The sequence below is a fragment of the Oryctolagus cuniculus genome, chromosome 6 (genome assembly GCF_051225735.1).
Source record: "Oryctolagus cuniculus isolate XC-2025 breed Fujian yellow rabbit chromosome 6, ASM5122573v1, whole genome shotgun sequence".
In the NCBI taxonomy this organism is placed as follows: domain Eukaryota; kingdom Metazoa; phylum Chordata; class Mammalia; order Lagomorpha; family Leporidae; genus Oryctolagus; species Oryctolagus cuniculus.
This window is the reverse complement of record NC_142872.1, coordinates 143372990-143386252: the sequence shown is the minus strand read 5'-3', so window position 1 is coordinate 143386252 and position 13263 is coordinate 143372990. Positions and strand designations below refer to the sequence as shown.

At 39.4% G+C, this 13263-nt stretch overlaps 1 long non-coding RNA gene across 2 annotated transcripts in view; it reads left to right on the top strand.

The window, feature by feature from the left end:
- LOC149126318 (uncharacterized) overlaps nucleotides 1-9329 on the top strand; it is a 60340-nt gene extending 51011 nt beyond the window's left edge. For both annotated transcript variants that reach the window (XR_016235891.1, XR_016235892.1), the window contains 3 exons: nucleotides 1-78; nucleotides 3557-3676; nucleotides 9030-9329. This is a non-coding gene — a long non-coding RNA (uncharacterized LOC149126318). The remainder of the gene's footprint in view (nucleotides 79-3556; nucleotides 3677-9029) is intronic.
- Nucleotides 9330-13263: the final 3934 nt, after the last annotated feature.

Genomic DNA, 13263 nt, shown 5'->3' with positions numbered 1-13263 from the left:
AAACACATCGGATGAAGGGATCATGAAGCTATTATCTGAAAGTCAGCCAAGATGAAAACTTTCCTTGGAAATTATCAGGTAATAACTGAAGAGAAAATAGTGGAGCCTCTTTAGCCCAAATTACCTACCCAATCACAGGAATTCTCTTGAATATGCAGTGGAAGCAGACTTTCCTATCTCAATTTGTACTCCCTCTCTGGATTATTACAGAATTTAATTATTGGATCTGTCTCCTAGTACATCACAACTTCACTATAGCATCTTGGTTTCTTCATATCAAAGAATCAAAGAATGATTATGTGATCCGAAGCTTGTCTCATTAACTCTAAGTTCAAATCCATCCTAAATCCACCTTAGCACCCCAGTCTCTCAGGCCTGAACTTCTGCAAGAGCCTCCTGACTATTTCTGTTTCCATTTACTCTATCTACTCTCTACCCAACAGCCAGTGCAATACTTAAAACATATAGGTGGGGCTCTGGCTTATCTCTGGAGTTAAGTGCAGACTCATTTTTATGGCCTCCAAGGCCTCACACAATTAGTTCCCTAACTTTCTGTTTAACTTTATCCCCTATCACTTTTTTTCCTCCATTGTTTCCAGCTATTTCTCAAATGTACCACATGGGAGCTTATTAAGGGATTTGAGTTTCCTTGTCAATGCTTGGCAGAGCCTCTCTGTGGAGGTTTGACTGTCTCATGCCTTTGATAATTCAGGTAATTGTTCAGAGACTTTTGAACATTGCATCTCCCAATACACTTACCCGATTCTATTTTTCTCATTTTATGGCATTAATGAGTCACACATCAATATTGTCCGTGTGTGTCTACCAGCATTTCAGCTCTGTTTCAGGCCCTTGTGATAAGGTTACATAATATATGGCACATAGTAAGTGCTCAACAAATTTTTTGACTGAGGAATATGAGAAATGTTTCTAAAGCTCTTATTAGAACACTGGGCCCACAATACACATGCAGAGAATCATTTACTTAAGTTGTTAAATTTGAAATGTAATATGAAACCAGGAAAAAATATTGAACAAATGTAATAGCATGACCTCTAATACCAGACTAGGAAAAGCTCTAGAGGTCAGTAGGTAGAAAAGATGTAACTGATGACTTAAGATCAGGTGACCTGATCTTAGAATTTTATCAGACACATGCCTTCCTATTCTTATCGACTAACCTGATCTGGTCACTAGTAACAGTCTGTTCATTCGTGCCTGGGATGTAGGAAGCAATGAACACAGCTCAGTGTTAGAACCGACTGCAGTGCTGTTGTTAGCAAACCTTATGCTCAAATTGTCTTCATGGCCAAAGAAAGTTCCATCCTGGCACCCAGTCCTTATTTTATGTAGATGCTCCAAAGATTCAACATCAAAGGCATTTGGGGACAATGTGTCAACCCTCAGGAAATTGATTTCTATTGCCCAAAAAGAAAGAGTATGTTTTTACCAACTATGAGCCCAGGGCCTGTGAACTGTTTCCTGTCACCACCACATTTTAAAGCTTGTTAGTCTTGACATGCAGGCAGAGGCTATTATTTTAATTTGTATTTCTGGAAGACAACCCTGGCCTAGATATCATTCTAGTGCACAGTGTGTATGTATAAAGAAGTGACTTTGCTTGCTGCTTCCCCAACCCCTGTATATAATTAGTTACATTCTAGACTGAGACGGGGAAAAACGAACAGGTAGAAAAAATATTTTTGGCCTGGCCTCATGCTAAGTCTAGAAACCAAATGTATTTGTTTCTTTGAAAAGAAAAAAGTGTCTCCCAAGTCCTTGGCAGAGTGCTCAAAGTAGCCTTTATGTAAGTGCTGGAAGTTGTCTCTAGTCCAAGGCCAAGGACTGCAGTTCAGTGTGTGCAAGATCAAACACAGGTGAGACAGAAAAGCTGTGGAGTTCAACAAGTCACCCTGGGGGGAGAGCCCAGCGGAAGACTGGGGCGGTGTGTGTGGGGAATGTGGAATCTTATATATTAACAGAAGTTGAAGTACGGCTGCCTGGAGATTTGAAGTATTGGAGGGACCTCTTAGAAAATTTCTTTTCACCACACAGAATGGCAGGGACGAGACTCGGCATAGAATCGTCCCTTTGGTGAAGTTCTGTTTTTACCTCCAGCACAACCCTCGAGATCTCAGAGGTAAAAATAAACCTAGCTAAAACGTGAAATCCCACGACTTCATGAGGAGACCTGGAAAGTTCACTCCGGCAGCATAATTGCTTTGCTTTCCTGTTCTTCCGTTCATTCGGAATTTATTGAGTGCCTGCTAAGTGGCCTGATATGTGGTAGGAAGCAAAACCTGAACTTCCACCCCCACTCCCAACCCCCTAGTGTACGGTCCTGATTCAAAATGGCACACAGATCTTCAGTTGCTTCGCCCAGCTGTGGAGACTATTTGCACAACAGACATTCTCTTGTGTGTAGTGACCCAGTGGAACTGAATGGGAACACGATTTTACTTCTGTTCCCACCTGCTTCTGTCACGTCTCTGAACCCTCTCATTCTTAGGAACTCTCAGCTGCTGAACTCGATGTCCTTCAGAAATCTTCCTGCATGCCAGTACACTTATAGTCTCTGCCCACACCTTAGGACAAGCAAGAACATGAATTTAAATCATGACAAGTCTTCAGTGGCAACCATGTATTTGCTCACGGGTTCTAAGCAATTAGATTTCAGGCAATAGGTTTTGTTCCCAATGTGTAAATTCTGGCTGCATCTGGATCTTTTAGAATGAAATCATTTTTTTTGACCAACATTTATTGAGTCCTCACTTTATGCAGGCACTGCAAATACAAGGTTGAATAAGAGACCTCTGGCTTTGGGAGTCACTTGAAATTCTAAACAGACATTACAGCCCACCATGGCTAGTGGGCTAGTGGCTAGTATTGGTTAATACTGGAACGGTATGTGAGGAGGAAAAACTAGTTCTGCCAATAGTCAGATTATACAGGGTGGGGCTTAGGAGAGATGAAATTGGATAAAAAATTCAGGAAGTATTATATGAGCAAGGGGAGAAAGGCATTCAAAGTAGAAGGAACAATGAGGACCAAGACACTCAAAGTTGAGCAGCTGATGGGTTGGAAAACATCAAATATTGGAGATTTTCATTTCTTATTTCTCAGGATTTTACTCCATCTACTATATGATCACATACCATAGTTTTAGTTCATTCAACAAATGATTTTGAATATTTACAATGTTAGGCAATGTGACAAGCTTGATTATATTGGTATTGTTAAATCTCATTATAATCGTAATAGATGAATGAATAATAGTAAAACAATTTTTTTCGTTTCTGCATGCTATTCTCTAGAGGTCACGGGCATTCTGGCACACAATGACTCGAGCACAATAAACATTTTAAAACATCACTATGTCCATCTATGTACTGATCAAAGAGTGAACCTTCTCCAGAGGGTTTTACAGGGGACCAAGAAAATAATCAAGTATCTTTATAAAAGATAGAATGCTCAGTGATAGCTAAAGCTTCCTGCTCTTACAAAGCCCCTTCCAAAGTGATTGATTCTAATCATACTGCAGCATGTCTCTAAACAGGACACGTGATGACCATAAGGCAAGTCTGTCTGCTCTCCAATCTCCTGTTGTGGTGCAAACTCCCTACAAAGACCTCAGCAAGTGTTCTCAGCTTTTGCTTAGCAAGAATAAACAGCTAAGGTAAAGTTCTTCCTTGTGTGTCTGAGATGTTAATAGCTCCTCAGGTTGTGCCAGCCTGACATTGTGGAAATGACTAATGACAGAAAAGGTTCATCACCATAGCAATCATTATCATGGTCTGACTGTTGTTATTCACAATGTTGAATCCCTCCTTTCTTGCTGCCCACGCCAATCCCATATGCAAGATGTACACACAGTTCCTGCAGAGAATATTTCTGTAGAAGCAGATCATTAACTGGCTGTTTATGCCTCATAAGAACCTGTGTGGAAGGCTCTTTTAGTGATGCATCTTTCTTGATAGTTATCTACGAATACAGAGTACAATATCTCTGCATTCTGGATCCCAAGTATTACAAAGGAAGTCGAGTTGACTTGACTGGTTATTTCTTTAATGAAGACTGAAATAGAATTCAGCCATGATCTTCAGCTATTGCAGTCTCCAATGACCAATTTTTGTCTGTTAGTTAAATACCCCCTGCTTACCTATCCTCTCAAGTAGCATGACAAGCTATAGAAAAGGAAATTTCAGAAAACTTGCATCATACCACAATGCCAATCAATTTGCTTTAGGAAATAAAAACTTGGTGTACTATTGAAGATGCTCCCTCTGTATCACTTAACTTGTTCCTTCACTTGATTATCCTGAATGCTCATTTAGTGATCACCATGTTACACACTGCTGAACTCTGAGGATGTACCAATGAACTGTCTACAGTCAAGCTTTAGTATTAAAGGAAGATATATAAACAGATATCTGTCACTCAAGGAGTGCAGTGCTACTATTCATCTCTAACACCAAATTGAACATCTATGTGCCAGACATGGCATTAGATATTGAAGGTAAACCTCGGAACTTCATAGAAAACATTCGAGGAAAAAAATGTTACCATACTAGAATGTTACAAGTTCATCAACAAAAATATGAAATGTAACGACGTCTCGGCAAATGGCATCTTTATTTAGAGACAATCAAAACTTGCTGAGATGGTGACAGCTCAGTCAATTTTAAGGAGCGTACGGATTCACTGCATGGACTGTTAGGCATTTTAGCCTAGGAAAGGCACAAATGGAAGAAATGGTTGTATTTATCATTCCAGCAGTAAGAGTGGAGGGGCAAAAAGCAAACGTTGCTCCTGAAGGAGAAAATGTTTTGACTTATTTTACTGCAAATGAAAGGTGAAATGAGCTGTGACTGTAATTATACTTTAGAATAATCCTTCTGATGGAAGGTAGAAGTTGGACTGCAGAGCCTTCTTGGTCACAGAAATGGGTCCAAAAGTCAAAGGAATACTTGATCCAACTGGAAATTGTAAGTCTTTCTGGGATGATTTTTACCTGAAGTGGAGGAAGGAAGCATCTCTCTCCTCTTGCTTTGTCAATTTGGGTTTCATAATATCTTCTATTATATGGAGCAAGTCCCCCTGTAATAGGAAAGTAGGACAAAGAATAGCAGGGATGACAGAGGGGAAGAGTGTGAAAGAACTGAAAATTTTCAGGTGCTTGAATTCCATTGGGTTCAGAGCCAGCTCCACTTCTGTCCATAATTTTCCTCCTGTGATTTGTCTATCACTTGCAACTAAGGATCATGCCTCATACAGAAAGGTTGGGCTGAATTCATGAGTAGACATTTAGCCGTCGGCTGAGAACAGGCATTCCAAGAAAAGGGGCTAGCACTTGTGATTTGTGTGTGGCCAGAGCACAGTAACGCTATGAAGAGTGGCAGGTGGTGACACTGGAGAGTTGGCCAATGACCAGGACACAAATGACCTTGTCAATCATACCAAGCAGAGATCTTATCCTGTAGAAGAGCTTTTCACAAAGTATTTTGATAAGAGTTGTTTTTAGTTCTTATTCTACAACAGGCCAATATTTTGGTAAAATACACTAAAATGAACCAGTACAGAAAAATATATAGGACTAGCCAGACCAGATCTTTTAATTAAGATACTTTATAGACAGTGATGGAATGGTGGGGAACCCTGGAATTGTCTTACATGAAACTGTTGATATAATTTTAGCTTCCTATAATGACTATCTGCAAAGTACAGAACTAAAAAGCATGTCTTTAATGATACACTGCAAGCTTTGCTCTCAATCATATCCTGGGCAAGATTTTCGCAAGACCTTGGATGGCTGTATAGAAGACATGCTGGTAAAAGCTGATGACACAGTTATTAAGTCTAACACTTTAAATGATTGAATTAGGATTTTTTTTAAGGCTGTTATAGCTACCCAGGAAGGAAATGAGCTTGATTTGTGAGAGGGTCATTTTCTTGACACTGTTAGTAGAGACTGAAAGAAGCAGAAAAGGAAGGGGTGTGTGTGTATACAGGCATATGTTCTAGAGGTAACGACTCGGGTACTTAAAAATCCTCTTCCCAGTTCTGCTTTCAGTCATCCTCACTGGTAAGTCATCTAATTGGGCACAAATGGAGACAAGGATTTTCTGCCCTAGAAGTCTGCCACGTATATTACATAGGTATCTGTACTATAATCTCAGGGTTAGGAAACATGGGCAGTTGGGCTATTCCTCCATTACCTGGTTACATGAAATAGACCCATCCATATGCAGAACCAGTGCCTTAAAATGATCCCCCTGAAATATATCTTCATAAATTGATTTATTCTGTGGTAGTGTTCTATGCTTAAAAGAGGTTCTGAAGGGCAAATAAAACCATCTTCTCAGTGAACTTTGAAAAACACTTTTTGAAAGCTCAGCGAGTCGGAGGAAGGATTCTCCATGAGGTTATCACATAACATCCCTCTTGTACAGAACTAATAATTCAGAGAAAATGATCCCCCCCACCACCTGACTCCTCCTCTTGAAGGCTGACTGATTTCCTCAGCCACAAGCTGTCGGATATCTTTTTGGAGCTGTCTTTGAGGATGATCTTGATTGAGCCAATCAATCAATTTCCCACCGTGCTGGTGCTCTGACTTCCCACTAAAGGCTTTAGCAGGAAGGCACATAATTAAACTCCCTGTGTACCAGTAAACTGCACTATTGCACTGGAATATACAATCTCTTTCCCAAGACCTTTCAGTTAGTAAAACGTCTGGAAAGACTTTTAGACTAGTTCTAGCAAAAATTCAAAATAGCAATCACAGTTTGCATTTTATTGGACACTTACTATGGGCCAGATAATATACTAAATATCTAAATGTTAGACTTATCTGATTTAACATCCTTTCTCACTCCCTGGCCATCTTTATGGCTGCTCTTGATTGGAGGCTGTCCTGCCTAGCTCTAAAGCAGGAAGACAGGAGCCGCCAAGAAGATGAAGAAAGTCAGAGTCTAAGACTGGACTCCAACTTGTGGAACTGGAGGGTACATGCTGGGGTATAAGCAGACTTTGTAGATGTCTAGATGAGGTAAAGTGAAGCAGGTCATCCTTTTTATTTTTTGACAGAGTTAGACATTGAGAGAGAGACAGAAAGGTCTTCCTTTTTTCCGTTGGTTCACCCCCAAAGTGACCGCTGCGGCCGGCCGGTGCGCTGCGCTGATCTGAAACCAGGAGCCAAGTGCTTTCTCCTGGTCTCCCATGTGGGTGCAGGGCCCAAGAACCTGGGCCATCCTCCACTGCTTTCCCAGGCCACAGCAGAGAGCTGGACTGGAAGAGGAGCAACCGGAACAGAATCTGGCACCCCAACCAGGACTAGAACCCGGGGTGCCGGCGCTGCAGGCGGAGGATTAGCCTATTGAGCTGTGGCACCAGCAGGTCATCCTTTCTGACAACTGACGACCTGATGTGGGCCAAATTGGGTGTCTGCTATGACGATGACAATAACATTGAATTGGTCACAGCATATGGAAAATATAATAGGGTGTGCATACTGGTTGTTGGTGATCCAGAGAATTCTAATATAATTAGATGCATGTCAGAACATAAGCAGTAGCCCAAACAAGATTTTTCCTTAAAATTTGCTAGAGCCTAGTTAGAAAAACAAAACTTGTACAGACATAAAATCAAGCTAAAAATTTTTTAACAAAGTTGAATCAAAATATATTAGACTGACACACAAATTACAGAATACATAATATGCTTGATTATATAGGGATCATTTTTGACCAAAATTTGAGACCAAAAATTAGTCTACATTATAATGCAGAACAAGATTTAAAGATCATAGAGGGGCCAGCATTGTAGAGTGGCAGATAAAGCTGCAGCCTGTGATGTCAGCATCCCACTGATGACAGTTGAGAAAATGCTTCTGTGAGAAAGTATGGTCTGGGGCCAGCGCTGTTGTGTAGCAAGTTAATCCACCATCTGCAGTGCCGGCATTCTATATGGGCACCAGTTTGAGTCCTGGCTGCATCATTTCTAATCCAGCTCCGTGCTAATATGCCTGTGTAAGCAGCAGAAGATGGTACAAGTCCTTGGGGACCCTGCCATCCACATGGGAGACTCAGAAGCTCCTGGCTTCTGACCAGTCTCAGATCTGGCCATGTGGCCATTTGGAGAGTAAACCAGCAGATGAAGTGTGCTGTCTTTCATTCTTCCTTTCAAATAAATAAGTAAATCTTTTAAAAAAGTTATAGAAATCACACTACCTAATGACAATGCAATAAAATTAACCTGTTGAGAAAGTACTTGGAAAATTTTAAACATACTTCTAAATGCATGGGTTATAGAATATACCATAATATTTCAAATGAAAATTTAACAATACTACATGTCAAACTTCCCAAATACAAACTAATATTTAGAGTAAACTTTATAGCATCCAATGCATTTAAGAAGATGAGTAACAGCACTGAAATAAGAATACAAGATGTTAGAAAATGAACAGTCAAATAACTCAAAGTAGAAAGAAAAATGGTAAGAGTAAACATTTAATTACAAACACCTAATTTTCTATGAGCAAAAATCAAGTACTTCTTGGACTAATCTTAAGATTTGTCTACTTTATCCTATAAATTGTAGGGAATTCTCACATAGCACTTGGCATGAAAAGAATAAATTTAATATGTGGCAGCAATGAAAATGCATAACTGAATATTCTAAATGCCCCATACAGAACTTAAACTATCTTCTAGAAAAACAAATGTAGCCAAAACTGACTGAAGATTTAAAACATTAATAATTATAAATGATTCATTATAACTAGTTGTATATACATAGTTCAAAATTATTATAGGGTATTTTTACAGAAATTCTCATGGAATAGTTCATCTCTATTTTATGAAACTTCAGGATATAAAATAAGAAATTAGCATTCTTAAAGGGTTGAATAGTGGCCTTTCAAAAATCTATGCATGTCTTGATTCCTAGAATTTGTGGATATTAGTGATGGGATGGGAAAACAGTGGGTATAACCTGACATGTATGGTAAAAGACGTGATTTTCTCTAGGGACCTTGATGTGACGAGAGGACCCTAACAGCAATCACTTTTGTATGTCCTGAAAGTTTTGAAACACAAAAGAAGCCAATATGATCAGAGAAGCAGAGATTGCAGTAATCTGAGGACAAGCTAAGAAATGCCTGGGACCGCCAGAGACTGAGAGGCAAGGGACAGCCTCCACTCCAGAATCTTCTGACACCCACAGTTCATACTTTTGGCCTCCAGAACTGTGAGGAAATATTTTAGTCTTAAGCTGCCAAGTTTGTGGCAATTTGTATAGCACACATAGGAAATTAAAATTCCTCCCATCCCATGCTAAAAGTATAGTAAAATTTGATATCTAAATCAGACAGGGCATTGTGTGTGTGTTGGGGGATTTAGGCAAAAAATTCACTTAAAATATGAAGCAAAAATCCTATAGAAAATATCATGCAATTAAATATGTGGATGTCCATGTACTAGAATATGGCTGAACACACAAATTATCTTTGACTTTTTTTTTTTTAAGATTTATTTATTTGAAAAGCAGAGTTAAAGAAAGAGGCAGAGGTCTTCCATCCACTGGCTTACTCCCCAACTGGCCGCAATGGCTGGAGCAGCACCGAACTGAAGATAGGAGCTTCTTCCAAGTCTCCCATGTGGGTATAGGGGCCCAAGGACCTGGGCCATCTTCTGCTTTCCCAGGCCATAGCAAGGAGCTGGATGAGAAGTGGAGCAGCAAGGACTTGAATCGGTGCCCTCTTCATTTACTTTTTTCCTTCATTTTTTTGTAATGAGTTTTGTGTTAGTTTCACTATACATCTATACACATGTGTGTATATATAAGTATATGTGGAAACTTATGTACACAGAAAACATAGAAATATGGATGAAAATAAGTTAAGAATAAAGAATTTCCACAACCAAAATATTCAGCTTTTAGATAAAATTCATCAAGTAGTTGACACAATGAACAAAACCAGACTCATGCCAGCACAGAGAAACTTCAGAACGCTGTGGACTGAGAATATACTAACAATTTTCCAGAAAATAGAAGGTAACAGTCAAAAGATCTCATCAAAAGTAAAGGCTGGTAACTGGAAGGCAACAGAAAAGTGCTTTCAAAAATCTGAAGAGTCAATACTAGCATTGTGAAGAGCAGGTAAAGCCACTGCATGTGGCTGGCACCCTGTTTGGGTGCCTGTTCGAAAAGCTCCACTTCTGGTCCACCTCTCTGCTAATGGCCTGGAAAAAGCAGTGGAAGATGGCCTGAGTGCTGGTGCCCTTGCAACCCATGTGGGAGATCCAGAAAACACTGCTGGCTTCTGACTTCAGACTAGTCATTGTGGCCATCTGGAGAGTGAACCAGCAGATGAAAGGCCTCTCCCTGTCTCTTCCCCTCTCCCTTTCTCAATGCAACTCTGAACTTCAGATAAATAATCTGAAAGGAAATTGTATTCAACTTAATACTCATATTTGAACCAAATTATTAAGCATCAGGATAAAGACATTTTCAGACATGTAAGATGTCAAACTTATTTCCAATGATGCCTCTCTAGAGACTACTGAAGAATCTGCATCATGAAAGCTACAGAGAAAATCTGGGATGTGTGGCGGGGAGCATACAACATTTGCAATAATCTACATCCATGCATAGGAGGCAGATGAGGGTAACCCCTGGGGATAATTAGGGAGAAGCCAAGATTTCAGCTATACAGAGAAGGCTACTGGTCCTACGGTGGATGAAAGGATGATAAGGAATCCATCTACAGCAGTGGGGTTCAAAGTGTGGTCTGAATTGGCAGCAGGGAATTTGTTAGAAATACAAACTCTCAGGCCCTATCCCAGAAATTTTGAGGCTGGGACCAAGTAGCATGTGTCTTAAGCTCACTGAGTAATTTTGGTGCATGCTAAACTTGGAGAGACATTAGACTATGGGAGTTGCTGATCAATTGATATATATATAGAGAGAGTGAGTTGAAGGGATAAGACCTAAATTCTGGCTTGAATAACTGTCATGGAAGGGTAAAATAAAAGTCCGGAAACACTGTGCAAGTGCTTTGTAAGATGAGCTGTGCCTACAGCCCACTGTACCTCTGGGTGGGGGGTATTTGTTTAGTCTTGCAGTTTCTGAACCATAGTACGTGCCTTCAAAGCTTCTGAAAATGTTGCAAGTTTTACATAGCCTTCCATGTTTGACTTCCTCAATTTGAACTTTTGCTGAAAGTCAATTTTAATTTCATTAATAATTATGAAGCTGGAGTCTCTTACCATCTCAGTTCATGTGAGGGATCTGATCTGCTGAATGCCACCTGGGAAGGAGTTTAAAGTAGAGGGAACTTGTATTAATGAACCGGAAACAATCTACATGAAATTGATCTTGCTTCTTTCAAGTCTTAGACTTTCAAGTATGTTTCATAAATCTCTTCTGACCCGGTATTTCTATCGGGCTCCAAAGAATAAGAAATGTCTGAGTAAACTACTTTTTACTATTCCAGTTATATAACAAATCACAAAATATTCATTTTTGCAGCCTGTATAGCAATGCACTTTTCAACAAATGATGCTGATCTCATACCTACATTATTTCAAAAGCTTCCCAGGGAATCCAGCCAAATTCTTTCTATGAAGCCAATATCACCTTAATTCCTAAACCCAGAAAAGACACAACAGAAAGAAAACTACACACCTATCTCCCTGATGAACATAAATGCAAATGTTCAACAAAATCCTGGCAAACCAAATCCAACTACAAATCAGAAAGATCATTCACCCGGACCAAGTGGAATTTATCCCTGGTATACAGGGATGGTTCAATATTCGAAAATCAACGTGATACATCATATTAACAAATTGAGAAAAATATGATCTCAATATGCAGAGAAAGCATTTGACAAAATACAACACCCTTTTATGATAAACTCTAAGCAAATTGAGGTTAGAGGGAACATTCCTCAATACAACTAAGGCAGTTTATGATAAACCAATGGCCAGCATCATATTGAATGGGGAAAAGTTGGAGGCATTTCCATTGAAAACTGGCACCAGACAGGGATGCCCACTCTCACCATTGCTATTCAATGTAGTACTAAAATTTTAGTCAGAGCCATCAGGCAAGAAAAAGAAATTAAAGAGATACAAATGGGAAAGGAGGAAGTCAAACTATCCCTATTTGCAGATGACATGATCCTATATATAGGGGATCCAATAAATTCCTCTAAGACTATTGGAACTCATAGAAGAGTTTGGTAAAGCAGCAGGGATACAAAGTCAATGCTCAGAAATCAACAGCCTTTGTATACACAGACAATGCCGTGGCTGAGGAAGAACTTCTAAGATCAATCCCATTCACAATAGCCACAAAAACAATCAAGTACCTTGGGATAAATTTAACCAAGGATGTCAAAGAGCTCTATGAAAATTACAAAACATTAAAGAAAGAAATAGAAGAAGACACCAAAAAATGGAAAAATCTGCCATGCTCATGGATTGGAAGAATCAATATCATCATTGTCTATTATCCCAAAAGCAATTTATAGATTCAATGCAATATCAATGAAAATACCAAAGTCATTCTTCTCAGACCTAGAAAAAATGATGCTGAAATTCATATGGAGAAACAGGAGACCATGAATAGCTAAAGCAATCCTTTACAATAAAAACAAAGCCGGAGGCATCATAATTCCAGACTTCAAGACATACTACAGAGCAGTTATCAAAACAGCCTGGTACTGGTACAAAAATAGATGGATAGACCAATGGAACAGAATAGAAACACCAGAAATCGATCCAAACATCTATAACCAACTCATTCAACAAAGGACCTAAAACCAACCCCTGGAACAAGGACAGCCTCTTCAACAAATGGTGCTGGGAAAACTGGATGTCCACATGTCAAAGTATGAAGCAAGACCCCTACCTTACACCATTTACAAAAATCCACTCAACATGGATCAAAGAACTAGATATACACCATGACACCATGAAATTGAGAGCATAGGGGAAACCCTTCAAAACATTGGAACAGGCAAAGTTCCTGGAGAAAGACCCCAGAGGAACAGGTAGTCAAAGCTAAAATAAACAAATGGGATTACCTCAAATTGAAGTTTCTTTACAGCAAAAGAAACAGGAAAGTGAAGAGGCAACCAACAGAATGGGAAAAAATATCTGCAAACTACACAACTGATAAAGAATTAACAACTAGAATATAAAATGATCAAGAAACTCCACAGCAACAAAACAACCCAATAAAAAGATGGGCCAA